The 13,883-nt window shown below is 44.8% G+C and overlaps 1 long non-coding RNA gene across 1 annotated transcript in view; it reads left to right on the top strand.

The window, feature by feature from the left end:
• LOC107505065 overlaps positions 1-13,883 on the top strand; it is a 144,561-nt gene that overhangs the window by 24,994 nt on the left and 105,684 nt on the right. The gene's annotated exons all lie outside the window — the stretch shown is intronic.

Below are 13,883 nucleotides of genomic sequence, written 5' to 3'. Positions count from 1 at the left end.
CTGTGGAACATCTGTGCTTTCATTAACCATGGAACATGAGCATCTAATCCCAATTAACTTCTGCTACCATCTCCAATCTCAGCTTCTTTGTTCAGGCCAGTGACAAGACCTTAGCTGTAGGCCAAGAGACTGAAAAGACCTCCCATTACCTAGGTAGGAAGAACCAGATGGGCTTTGCCCGTTGTTGGTGGTGGTAGAGACAAAGCAGTAGCTGGTGTATTACCTAAAGTCTTGCCTTGGCTTCCAACTCTTTCTTGACCGTTGTCCTTAGGCCATACAGAGGGACTCTTTTAATAATAATCCTGAAAGTGGAACCCCTTCACAAATACTCTGTTTATGTGCAAGAAAGCCATAACAGTATTGAATATCAATGTGCTGCCTGCCTGTGAAGGCCAGTGTATGAGCTTGGGTGATGTCCAGGGGCTACTTCTCTGCTGAACAAAGTGAGAATCTGATTAGGTGGTCTATACCTGTACTGTCCAATATGATAAGCACTAGCGACATATGACTATTTAAATTTTAATCAATTGAAATAAAATTAAATGAGAAATTCAGCTCCTCAGTCACACTAGCCACATTTCGTGCTCAGTAGCCACATGGGGCCCGTGGCTACTGTATCAACGGTGTAGGTGTAGGACATCTTCATTATTATAAAAGTTCTGTTGGACAGTGCTCATCTAGACTGTCTTGCAATTCTGCCATAGCATTATTTTATAATTGTCTGTTAGTAAGAGTCCTGCAAAATTAGTTTCTTTGCCTCCTCGAGTTTCTTCCTCCCACCAGCTGTGATCGTATGCCACCACATCCACAGCACACAGCACACACAGCTATTCGTGCATGCGCGCGCGCGCACACACACACACACACACACACACACACACACACACCACCCACGCACATTGCTTTCTTTCGTCAGGGCAGTGTTGAGGAATCTGATAGCCTGGCCTAAGAACAACTGACTAATTGGGTGTTGCCCCTGACTTCTCATTAAATTTAATGAACTCTATGTAATTATTTATTGTACATGAATTCTCCAAATGCCTACTATGTGTCAGGTATTGTCCAGGGCAGGAGTGGAGTGCGGAGTTTAGGGAGGATCCTTTATCATGTATAATCCTTGTGCAGTAGAGGGGCCAGGACCACGTGAGCACAGTGATCCCTTCAGTGTCCACTCGCTAGTTGAACAGAGAGAGTTCTGCAGAGGTGATCTTGCCCTTGAAGGGCTTGCGTCGCCCAAACAACTCTCTGACTTTATAAACGCTTTATATAAACTAATAGGGAGTCTGTGAAGAGCTAATGATTATGTAATGTGATAGTGCTTTATCAGAGGCATGGACAGTATGTTATGGGGGACAGAAGAAAGTCACGGCCACCTCCGGGCTTTAACTCCCCCATGTGAATGAAGGGGCAGGGCCCATCTGTGTTGTCGCTAAGCTCCTCTCAGGAGTCTGGATGTCTGAGAGCTCTTTAAAGGAAAAGGCTTACTATGTGCAAATTTCAGGTTGCACAGGTTTTTCTCAATTTCCCAACAGTGCTGCCCTTTACTTCTTTTAAATCCTGAGGCAGCCTGGAGGCTCTTTCCCCCGGTGCCCCTCCTTCTTTCAGGTTGCACAGCCCCAACCTAGTTCTTGTCATATTTCCTACTGGATTGGGTGTTTAATTAAAATCATAATTAAAATTGATCTCCTCATTAGCATGCACCTGCTCTGCCTCTCACATCCTTGTGTTCCATTATCCACTGAAGATGTCAGGACTGACAGGTGAGAGCCAGACCCCAGGCCAGCCTGGCCTGATGGGGTTGGCTGATGACAACATCTGGACAGAGAGGACTTTGGTGGAGAAGCTGTATTTGCCACAGAACATCAAACAATTAGCACCAGGTGGGCTCTCAGGGGAGAGACTGGGCTGTGTGGTGGCTTGCAGGCAGCTGGCAAAATCTAGTGGTCCTACTGGAAGGACACCTCCCGCTTTTATTTCTCTACCACCCTACCTCACCCTACGCATGTGCATGAGCACGCACACACACACACACACTCACATACACTCAGGTGATATGTGACAAGACAACAAACTTTTTGCTCTGAAGGGTCTAGAGAGTGAAAGAGGACAGAGCCTGTGATTTCCTTGGGGTGAAACTCGATTGTGCCCTCAGGGCTGTTATTACCACCATCACGATTTCCCTCCAGAGGGCACCAGTGAGTGTGAGGCAAGGGACCGCCAGTTAGGAGAAAAGCTGACCTGACCCTCCTCGCTTGAGGAGATCTGTGAAGAAGTGCAGGTGTGGCGGGCTGTAGTGTGAAGATCAGGAGAATGAACCCCGATGGCTACTTGACCTCTTCCCTGGCTCCTCTCACAATGGAAGGGGGAGGGGGCCTGGAGGAGATGCTGACAGGGCACAAACCAGTGGGCATTTCAGAGAGCAGGAATATAAGTGCCATGAGAGCAGGGTGTTTCTTTTTTATTTAATTTTTATTTTTAGTTGTGATAAAAAACACATAACATAAAATTTACCATCTTAACCATTTCTAAGAATACAGTTCAGCAGTGCTAAATATATTCCCACTGTTGTCCAAAATTGACACTCCATATCCATTAAACCACAACTCCCTACTTCCCCCTCTCCTCACCCTGGTAACCACCGTTTTATTTTCTCTATTTTCTCTCTCTCTCTGACTACTCTAGGTACCTCATATAAGTAGTATTATATGGTATTTGACTTCCTGTGACTAGCTTATTTCACTTAGCATACTATCCTTAAGGTTCGTCCATGTTATAACATGGATCAGAATTTTCTTCCTTTTTAAGAGTGAATAATATTCCTTTGCATACACACACGTGTGTGCCACATTTTGTTTATATATTCTTCTGTGGATGGATTGGACACTTGGGTTGCTTCCACTTCTGAGCTGTTGTGAATGGTGCTGCTGGGAGCACACATGTGCAAATCCCTCTTTGAGATCTTGCTTTCGATTCTTTTGGATATGTACGCAGAGCTAGTATTGCTGGATCATATGTAATTTTATTTTTAACTTCCGAGAAACTGCCATCCTGTTTTCTATAGGGGCTGCACCATTTTACATTCCTACCACCAGGGCACAAAGGTTCCAGTTTCTCTATGTACTCAGCAACACTTCCTTTCTTTTCTTTTTTTTCCCTTCTCTTTTTTGTTTGTTTGTTTTTAATAATATCCATTCTAATGAATGTGAAATGATTTCTCATTGTGGTTTTAATTTGCATTTCCCTAACGATAAGCATCTTCTCACGTGCTTATTGGCCATTTGTATATCCTCTTTGAAGAAATTTCTATTCAAGTTCTTTGCCCATTTTTAATTGGGTTATTTTTCGTTGTCGTTGAGAGGGTAGGGCATTTTATCTGTCTTGTTATCTGCTATAGTCCTGGCATCTAAAACAGAACCTGACATATAGTATGCACTTGGTTTATTTATTGAACACTTGTTGAATTAATGAATATCTTTCACTCCCAGAAATCACTAAATGAAGTGGGATTCTTCCAAAGGGGTGGTGGGAACATGATGTGATATGAAATGTGATATCCCACTTGCTTTACCTTTTTGTAAATCCTATGCAAGTTCTTTATTAGAAGGCTAGGTCAAATGGACCTCACATCTAAGGGGGTTTTGACCAAGGGGAACATCCCACAGTGAAGAGAATTTAGGGTCTGGGGTTAGACCTCAGTTCACATCCCAGAGCTCAGCCGCTCACTGGCTATGTGGACCTGGATCTCTCTAAGCCTCAGTTTGCAAATGAATAAAATGGGGACATTAATGACTACCCAATGAGGTAGTCAAAAGGAAGAAATGTGGCAATACGGCTCTGTAACTGATTATTCCCTTTCTTGCTCTTCTTCCTTGTTATTCTAAAACTCTTTTCATAACATCCTACAAAGGACAAGAACACCAGGACTCATATTGTTCCTCTTGTTAAGCACACAGTATCTATTGAGTACCTTCTCTATGCAAGATACTGCACTTAGGAGTGAGGAGCCTCAGAGATATGTAAGATATGGAACGAGGCTCAATGCCAGGTGAATGTGAGGCCAGAGAGGGAGGGAGGACTTTTGGCTGGAGCAGCCTGAACTGGCTTTGCAAGAAGGGTATGGCTTGGATAGGTCAAGAGCATACCCTGAAGCGGGAACTGAATGGCTTGAACATCAGGCCCCTGTGTTTAGACTTCCTCCCACAAGGGGAGGCCACTGAGAGGATTTAAGCAGGAGAGTAAAGGTAAAAACTGGTAAGGGCTAGCTGCGCTGCAGGAGGATGTATAGAATTTATCCAAGGAAGCAAAGCCTCTTTACAGTGAGGAAGTCCTTCCTCTGGGCTACTTAAATTCTTCCTGCTGGAACTGAAGTTTGTTTTTTCTTCCGCAGTCTTTTAGGGGATAGGAGAGTGATGCTAATGACTCTACTCCATTACCCAGCATTGATTTATGGGAGGGGAGCTCCGCCATCACCTGGTCTGCCTTCCTTTCCCTGTGTGTATCTCTCTGATGTTACTAACAAGGGCTTAAACAGAGTAGAGTAAATGCCAAGGCAGCTTTAGCTTACAGCACTTCTCCAAAATTCCTCCCCCCACCCATTCCCCTCTTCCCTCTCCTCTCCACCCCTCTACCTCGCTAGGCCCCGTCCTTGGGGGCTCAGGGCACAGGTCGCTTTCCTGGGGGAGATGATCCCCCAGTCCTACCCAGGTGGGCTCACCTCTGCTTCTCCCCAGGAGCCGCCAGCAGGCAGCTTGGGAGCCCTGGGAAGTCAGGTCAAATGCAGACGATGTAGGAGCAGGAGCCAGGGGGAGGCTGGGTGTCCACCAGGGAGGTGATTAGCTCTGTGTTGCCTCTAATAATAATCTGTGAGGCTAACAAACAGCATGGAGGAGGAGGAGGAGGTGAGGGCAGGCTGTGTCTGGCTGTCTCTGTCCTTGTTAAGGTTAGCTGAGGAGGAAGACTTTGTGAATTGCAGACTTATCCTGATTACTACTAGCTCTCAGCCAGTGATCCACAAGAGAAAAAGCCAAGGCTTAGTGAGAAGACTCAGAGCAGCCTGCTGGTCGGGGGTCAGGTGTCCTCTAGACTCTGGGGACCCAACTTGTGAGAAAACTTGGGGATTGAAAAACTCAGCTCACCTGTCTGTCAGTATTGACTAGCTGCAGTGAGTTCTATAGATATACATTCAAAGTAGCCCTGAATTTTTTATTTTGGAAAATATAAGCCAAGAAAGATTACTCTCCTTCTCCCCCATCGGAGGACCCCTCCAACACACACCTGCACACACACATTCATACATATGCACACTTACACTCAAACATATTTGGTTCTGAGCCCTCCCTTTAGATACCCTATAAATGTCTATTGCATCGAAGTAGACTTAGAGAAGAGGTATGTCTGTTCTTACTCTGGCTTCCTGGGCTCTTTTGCTGCTCCACCCTGTTGCTGGCTAGAAATGAGAACACAGAGTATAGTGGAAGAACCTCTCAGCTAGGAGGTAAGTATGGCTTCTGGGACTGAATTGGCCCACCACAAGGGGCCGCAGCAAAGGCAAAATAAGGGTCAGGCTGGGAGCCAGGGGCTGAGAGAGCACAGACAGGACACCCAACCCATCCTTAAGGCAAATGCAGGCTCGGATCTTGGCCAGAACAGGAGCCCTGGTTAGCGTCGTATGGAACACACTCAGGCCAAGCCCCATGGGCAGGAGCCCAAAAAACTGTGTAGGGAGATAAGGTATGGGCAACAAGGGTTATCAGGTATCAATACAGGCAAGTTTTAAAAAATGCAGTTCTCTGAGGCTGGCCTCTGACAGAGATTGAATGAATCTTACTCCATTGGATTGTAACTGAAGTTCACAAAGGGGCTCCTAGAAATGAGAAGCTTTATGGAGGACACTAGAAAGAAGGGGGTTAGAATTTCATTCTGATTATGTGGAAGTTTGTCTTACACAGAGATCTCCTGGTTTAATTGTCTCTTACATTTGGGCAGTGCATGGGCACAGAAGCCCTGGCTGGCTGGCTTACCATGGACCACACATGGGCCTCTGAACTTGCCCATCTTCTGCAAGAATTTCTTAAAATCCCCTTTCTCCCTGGTCATGCCTCCCTTCTCCTCTGCAGACCTCATTGCTGCCTACAGTGGCCTGGAACTTGCTGCTTCCCTAGGCCCCTACACCTGACATCCCTTCTAAGACCTGATCTACGGTAGCAGGGTACGAGTGGTTCCATTAAATAATAATGATAATAAATGAATGAACGAATGACCATTTATTAGGTTCTTAATATGTGCCAGGGCCCTGTGCTGAATGCTTTATAATGCATTATTTCATGCAAGCCTTTTAGCAATCTCAAGAAGCATCATTTAATGATTATAAGACTTGACTTATAAGTGAGGAAACTGAGGCTCAGAGACATTGCACAACTTACCCAAGGTCATTTAGCTAGCGAGTCACTGAGCTGGGATTGAAACTCTGCAGCACATGCTCTCTCTACTCCAGGGAGGACTGGGGAGCAGGAAGTTTCTCTGTGAAGTTGTCACAGGGCTAGGGTGCCCAGCCTGAATTTATTATCCCCCTTCACCCTGCTTCAATCTCATCTCTAGCCTGAGATGGTCAAAAGCCTGGCTTCTTCACCTGGGTGGAAAGTACTTTACCTCAATGGAAACTCCAAGAGCTTCTATTAGTGCATATATGTGGCCTTTGCCTCTTCCTTATGGTTCCAGTCAATAGACATAGGAGGAAGTCGCTTTAATCCTTCTGTTGTTGGGGAAAAAAAGGGTTAGACAGCCTCAGAAAATATTTTCTTCAAGGTTGTCAGAGTGGGGCCCTGTGTCCTTTTCACCTTGGCCTCCAAAGTGAGAGGCCCCCAACAGAAGTTTCTCTGGGAGTTCAGTCAGCAGGAAGTCCTTCTTAGGGCTCTCTGCTCCTTCCCCTGGGACCCAAGGCCCCTTTATAACTTTTCTCATCTTTTTCCAGCCTCTTGCCCTATTGGCTCTGCCCTGAGCTCATGAGTCATAATCAGCTAGCTCAGAGCTGGTGAGAGTGAGGAGGTGGGGGGAGGCCACCAGTGCCAGCATTTTGAGGCAGGGGCTTTCCCACAGTGCTCTTCACTCCATCTGGGTTGGCTTTTGTAGTTCCACTTTGACAACTGCAGTTACTGCATATTAAACACTTAGTGCTACTCTGAGTGCCTACTGCCATTGACTCATTTAATCCCCACAGCAATCCAATAGGGTGTGCATCGTTTCTGTTTCCCGATGAGCAAATAGAGGCACAGCAAGATTAGTAACTTGTCCAGGAGCACAGTTTGTAAGTGCTAGAGACAGTAAGTAAACCTCTGCAGCCTGAGTCCCCAGCTTCAACTCCTCACTTGTAGTACTGGGTGCTGGGGACATTTAGAAGTGATTGGCTTTTTTTTTTTTTTTTTTTTTTTTTTTTACAGGCTTGCCTAGGAAACTTTTTTCCTACTGTGAAAAACACTGCTCTACATGCCAAATTCCAAGCAGCTGATGTATTAATGAGTATAGCAGTGGCCTGCCTGCTCCTTTATGTCCCCCTCAAAACTAACAAAAGACACGCTTCATAGGTGTTGGGTGGGTGGTTGATTGATTGAATTTCTTACCTGCAGGAAGCTCCACTGGCTTCCACAGCTGCTGAGGTCGGAGAAGGAAAGGCGGTAAGGGAAGGCTGAGACACAATAGTCCATGCTAATGCCCCCGCCACCCGTGGGCAGCTCAGTCCTGGGGCGCATGCCGTACCTCTTTTTTGAGTTGCTGTTTCAAGGCATGTACTGAGTCCCTTTGAAGGTGATGAGGCAGATGTGCTGCCACCTCCCCTCCTAGCGGAACATCATTCTTCTTTTGCCTGGGGAGCTGGCAACCCTGGGGCCCACGTCTGCAGGATCAGCTGAATTGGCCTTTGATTACAGGAAGATAATCCTTAGGGTCAGCTGTACTTGCTTTTCTCTGGACCTCCCATGCTTAGAGACAGTAAAGGGAAACCAGAGGAGGCTTGACTCCTGCCCCCACCTCTAGGAGGGAGATCAGGCTGTGTACAGATACACGGGTTAGTTCTAACAGGCATCTGCCTCCTGCCTCAGGCTCAGGGTACCCACACCTGCTGCTACTTGTCCAGGTACTCCACCAGCTAGATTCCTACTATGAGGAGGCTGGGGGCGGGGATGCCAGGGAAAGAGCTGGGAGGAGAGGGAAGAAGATGTAATACATTGAGCCGAGAGCACTCAGGAAAATAAAGGATCTATTTTTTTTTTTCCATTTGTTCTCAGCAAACATTTGTCATTTAATTTCTTCCTAATTACACAATTACGTAATTATGTAGTATTAGTAAAATAAAGCCTAAAGACGTTTGAGTAAAGAATTACTTAAGTAAATAATGTCTGACTGAAGTAATTATTTCCTGGGTTTTCTTTTTTTAAAGTAGAATTGGATGAAATTAGTTCAGGCATTGTTGTAGAGCTGAGTGGGGGTGGGTGGGGGGTCTGCACAAAGGGTGGGGTGGCAGAGATAAGGCTTCCCTTGTCCCTTTGGGATTTTACTCCCAGCATCTTGGCACTTTCCTCTTTTTTTAGATGAGACTCGGATGGCAAATTTCAACTCTCCTATTAGCTAAGTGGGTTGGGAACTAGCTTCTGTGTTGAGCCTCAGTGGGCCTGTCAAGATAGTTTGTGCCCCAGAGGATGAGGAAGAAACTCAGGGCAGAAGTAAATACTCGGCTATGGAGGGTGTGGCTGGGCCTCACCAGGTTTGCAAAGAGGCAATACATGTGAGGCCACCAGGTCCATCTATAGACCACCCTCCAACTGCAGAATAAAGAGTTAGATGCCATGAACTACTGGTAGAGATTTGGGAAGATCTCAGGGCTGCAAAGCTATGTGGAGACCTCATGTGCGTAGGCCCTGAGAGTTAGGCTGCTGTCGACCCTGGGTGTTTCCTTCTTGGCCTGCAGTATTGTAGAGAAGGCAGACTGCTTCAGGGTTGGCACTCACCTCCTCAAAGCCCTGGGAGCCTGACCAGGTTCTCTGATAGACTTGGGCCTGGCAGTGTGTTTGTGGGAGAAGGAACAAGTCGTCCCAGAAGGGATCAAGAGAACTCTTGTTGGGGGAGCTGGTGACAAGGCCACCAGATTGCCTCCTGGTTGCCTGGCCTAGCCTGCTCTTGATGAGACCAGAGGTCAACTCTCTCAGGCACAGGAGCTTTATTTCCCCACACTTTAGAGTCTGATGAAGAACTGATTCAGCAGCTTCATATGGAATGTGATTCCTGGGGAACCAGGCCAGCCTGCCCTCCCTAAATCGTCCCTCATTTCCACTTTCCACAGTGTTTATGCATCCTTCAAAAAAGATTCCTTCATTCCTTTGATCTAAAAATCTTTTCACACTTTGAGAGTCTCCTATGACAATGCAAGTAGTCCCGGATACATAAATCCTCAAGACTTCTCAGCTCTTTCCTTAAGACAGTAGACCTGTTTTTGAGTTTCCCGAGGCCTCCCGGACCTTGGGAGGAAGCAGAGGTACAAGTTACAGTTTCCCAATGCTCATGGTGGCAATGGGTGTTGGGCAGAGTTGCTGTTTATGGTCTCTGCTTCTGCAAGTCTCTGAGAGCTCAGAGGAGACCAGCTTGAAAATGAAGCAGGTAAGACTTCTTGGTCTTCTCATTTGGTTGTGGAATGGGCCTTTGATAGTTGGCTCACTAAGACCAGCATCCTCCAGGAAGGAAACACAGATGAGGCTCCTGGAACGTTACCGGAGCCACAGGAGAGTATTGGAAAGGAATGCCAACACAGTCCTTCAGGCCAAAACTGATTAGGAGGGTTAAAAACATCAGTTTGAGTGGTTTATCTCTTGTTCACTAAGCAGCAAAAGTTTGGCAATATTTAATAGAGACGAAGATACATTTGTCTATAATCCAGCAACTCTACCCGACATTCACACTCTAGAGAAACTCACTAAGCACATAAAGAGGCATATAACAGGAAATATTTGTAACAGAAGAGAAAAAAAGGAAGAAAACAAAACAAAACAACCTAAATTTTCATTGTCAGGAGAATGAATAAGTTGTAGTATATTCGTTCAGTGGAATTCTTTCCAATAAGAAAAATGGATGAAGTAGAGCTACATGTATCAACATGGATGATCCTACAAACACATCATGGAGCTAAAAAAGCAAGTTGTTTCTGAAGAATATATACACTGCGATATCACTGATAAAAGCTGTAAACTATGCAAAACCATACTGTGTACTATTTATGAATAATATATATGACTATAAACACAAATCCAAGATGGCCCAGTTCAATGGAGTGGGACCAGGGGGCAGTAGGGAGGGATGGGAAGGAGAGGCTGTAACACATGGGCACCACTGTATTGGCCACATTTTATTTATTGTGCTGGGAGGTGGGCACAAGGGTGTTTATCATATTATTCTTAAAATTTTTGAATGATTTTATTTTGAAAAAATAAAAATATGAAAATCTGAACAGCAACAACTAAGGATGTCATTGGCTTTTCCCAGAATGCTGGAATGTGTGGTGTATGAGTGTGTGTGTTTGTGTATGTGTGTATCTCTGTGTGAGTCTGAGATGGCGGAGGCGGGGAGGGGTCATTGATGAGGGGCAGTGGGGAAGACCTTGAATGCAACAGGCCACGTATGGCTCCTGGGAAGTTTTCTAGGTCGAATACTTATTCAGTAAAGTTCCTCTCTTCACATAATATTTGCCTACGTAAGAAGCTAAATATTCATTGAGTAATTAGCCAGTTCAAATTTGTGGTATAAAAAGACAATTTCTTCTAATTATAGGGATGTCAGTTAAAAGATGCCACACTAGGATGCCAGTCACTGCCAAGAGAGCCTTAATAAAATTCTAGCTGTGATTTAGATTCAAAACGCTAAAAAAAATTTAAAAAAAAAGACACCATTATTTTTGATAATTAAATATTTACCAGAGCTGAGAAAATAAATCACATTAATGTTTCAGGCTAATCAAAAGCTCTTTTAAAAGAAGTCCCTATAAAGATATTGTTGCTCTAACAGCTTTGCTGCAAGGTTCAAAGAGTTTCTGGGCTAACATCAGCTCCATGACTGACTTTCCTGGAGGGCCCTGACCACTCATAACTTCACGGGCAGGCAGTCCTCACACATCCATCCCTCCTGGAGGCATTATTTAATTTATGGTTGCTTTTCTGCTTTGTAATTTTCAATAGTTCCACTGTCGTCCCCCCATTTCCAGTTAGATTCTAAGTGTTATGACTATAGAGCTGTGTCTGTTTGAGGGGTGGAGGTAGGCATGGGAGAGAGGTATATCATCTCAAATCCAGTTCTCTATAAGGGAAGCTCAACAACTGCTTAATTAATACGTTAGTTGAGATGGTAGAAATGGCACCCTGATATGTGATCTAGCTCTGATCTGTCCCAATGGTGAGACTTAGAACAAGTTATTTAGCCTCTCTCAGTCTCGCTTTTCTTCTGGAAAAAATGGAGATATTATATAACTACTGTAGAGGATTCTTGTGAAAATTCAATGAAGTAATAACTGGGAAAACGGGTTGTATGTTGTAATTTGTCACATAAATGTAAAGCCTTATATAAACATAAAATAATATTATTACAGATGACAATGATATGTATTGAAAATGGGGAAATTAAGGCATTTAAACTCACTCCTCCTTATAATAGACTCACGAGCATTGTCTGCTCATATTTCTCTTTACATCTAGGACCTGCCGTCCCTCCCTTCACAGGCAGTGGCCAGCATAGGAGCTATCTTGTCTCTGTTCAGCTCCTGGCCTTTCTCAGGACATTCCCCCATGAGCACAGCTGCTTGGTCCAGGGATAGTACCTGACTCAGAGTAGGGCACTCTGAGAACTTTCCCAGGCTTTTAAAAGCAAGAACTGAGAAAGCCAGGTAGACCCTCCTTACTTAAAGTTGCTGTAAATAAGAAACAGCCTAATTGTAGTATGTCAGTTAAGATTTGGTTTTGCTGTACTTAACTGAAATGTCCTCCCCCTGACCTCATGCCACAACAAGATAAAACGAAACAAAAAACAGAAGTTAAATAAAAAGACATACATGTCATACTTAAGTAAAAGAAATTCAGAGGTAGGCAAAACAGGGCTAGCCAGAGAGCTCCAAGGTCAGGCTCCCGTTTTTATGCTTTTCCAGCCTCAGTGCGGTTTCCAGCCTCCAAGTCATCTCATGTTTTAATTAGGGTGCAGAAACTTTAGTGATCTTGTTTGTTTTCCAGGGAGTTAGGACAAAAAGGAGGGGGAAAAAATGTCTCTCCCTTTTTAGAAGCCTTAAATCTTTTGCTTACATCTCGTTGGCTAGAACTTAGTTACACGGCCAAGTCTAACTGTAAAGAAAGCTGGGAAATGTAGTTTTTTGGGGGGAAGCATCACTGCCCAGTGAAACTGTGGTTCTGTCACTAGGGAGGAAAGGAAGAATGCATGTTGGACTAAGCTACTAGTAACCTCTGCTACTTGGAGTAATTCTGCCACATGGAAGCAGCTGGTCTATTGTGGTTTCTGCATTTTCTATGGTGTGGTTTTTCAGTCTTAGCTCAGGTTAGAGGAAATACTCAGGATCCTTTTAAGAAATTCCTTCTTTTCTTCTTTTCATTAAGAAAACAGTCAGCCACTTACAATCATAAGAGTACTGACAGTTCTCTCCTCTAAGACCCCTTTACAGCTCTCTGTGGCGCTAGACTTGAGAAATGGAGGAACTTACTGGTATTCGGCAACCCTTTTTTGAGATCTCAACTTACTCAGAGTCACATTAGAGCTGGTAGGGAGGGACCCTGACAGACGCTGTAGGCCTAGAGGATGGGTGTCTGTGCTGTTTATTTGCCAAAATGTCATGGCCCTTTGCCCTTTGAGCTATTCTCTGCTTCTTTAGGTCCCAAATCAGACTCCCTGGCTCTCTCCTTGGCTTTGGGTCCTAGAACACTGCAGATAACTTAGAGCTGGTTTCTACTTTCTCGTTTCTTCCAGTGTTGTCTGAAATCACTGTTGTTTCTCCTCTTCATTCAGAAGCACTGGGAGATAACTTGAGCTCCAGTGACTCAAGCCATGAAACTGCTTCCTCTTCTCCTGCCTGGCAGGACCCCAGGGCAGGTCTCCAAGTCATTGGCCTGCCTGCCTGGGTAGTGCCAGGGACCAGAAAAGAGTAAGGTGGGAATACAGGAGAGAGGCTTTTTTCCTTGACAATTCTCTGGACACTTATACCACACTTCTGGTGACATCCAGCCTAAGGTTAGTTTCAGTTGACCTTGAGAGAGTCTGGAGGTGTGTTTTGGGGGTAGAGCTAGACGTTCTGAATATTATGTTTTGGCAGACCTAGTAACTGCATAGAAACAGAGCTCACGCCACCCTACCCACACACCCTGTCCCAGGGAGTCTGGAGATGGAGCTCAGAACTGATCACAGGGTTTGCAAGGGCAAGTCATTGTGGTTAGTTGATGGACATTCGAGAATGCATTTTGTGCTGAGTCTATGGGTAAAAAATACTTCCCTATAAGCTGATTTTATTGCTGCAATGAACCTCATCTCTGTGTCAGAAGGTCATCCTCTATAGCAATCATGTGACTGGGAATCAGAGAAAAGAGGAATCGACAGGCTTCCAGAAGTAATTTTATACACCTCTTGCCTCTACTCCATTAAATCCAATTGCCTAATAACTAACAATTATTGAGCACTCATTATCTGTAAGTACCATGCTAAGAGCATTATCTTATGTAATCGTCCAACAGCCCTCTGAGTTCGATAATATTAACATTCCAGTATAGCAGATGGGAAAACTGAGCCTCAGAGTCATCCATCAAGTCGACAGAGTTGGAATTCAAATTCAGTGCTAGTTTTATTCCCAAGGCTACCCT

Source organism: Rousettus aegyptiacus, unplaced genomic scaffold, assembly GCF_014176215.1.
Source record: "Rousettus aegyptiacus isolate mRouAeg1 unplaced genomic scaffold, mRouAeg1.p scaffold_m13_p_5, whole genome shotgun sequence".
NCBI classification, from domain to species: Eukaryota; Metazoa; Chordata; class Mammalia; order Chiroptera; family Pteropodidae; genus Rousettus; species Rousettus aegyptiacus.
Note: the sequence above shows the minus strand (reverse complement) of the source record. Positions and strands in the feature narration are given on the sequence as shown.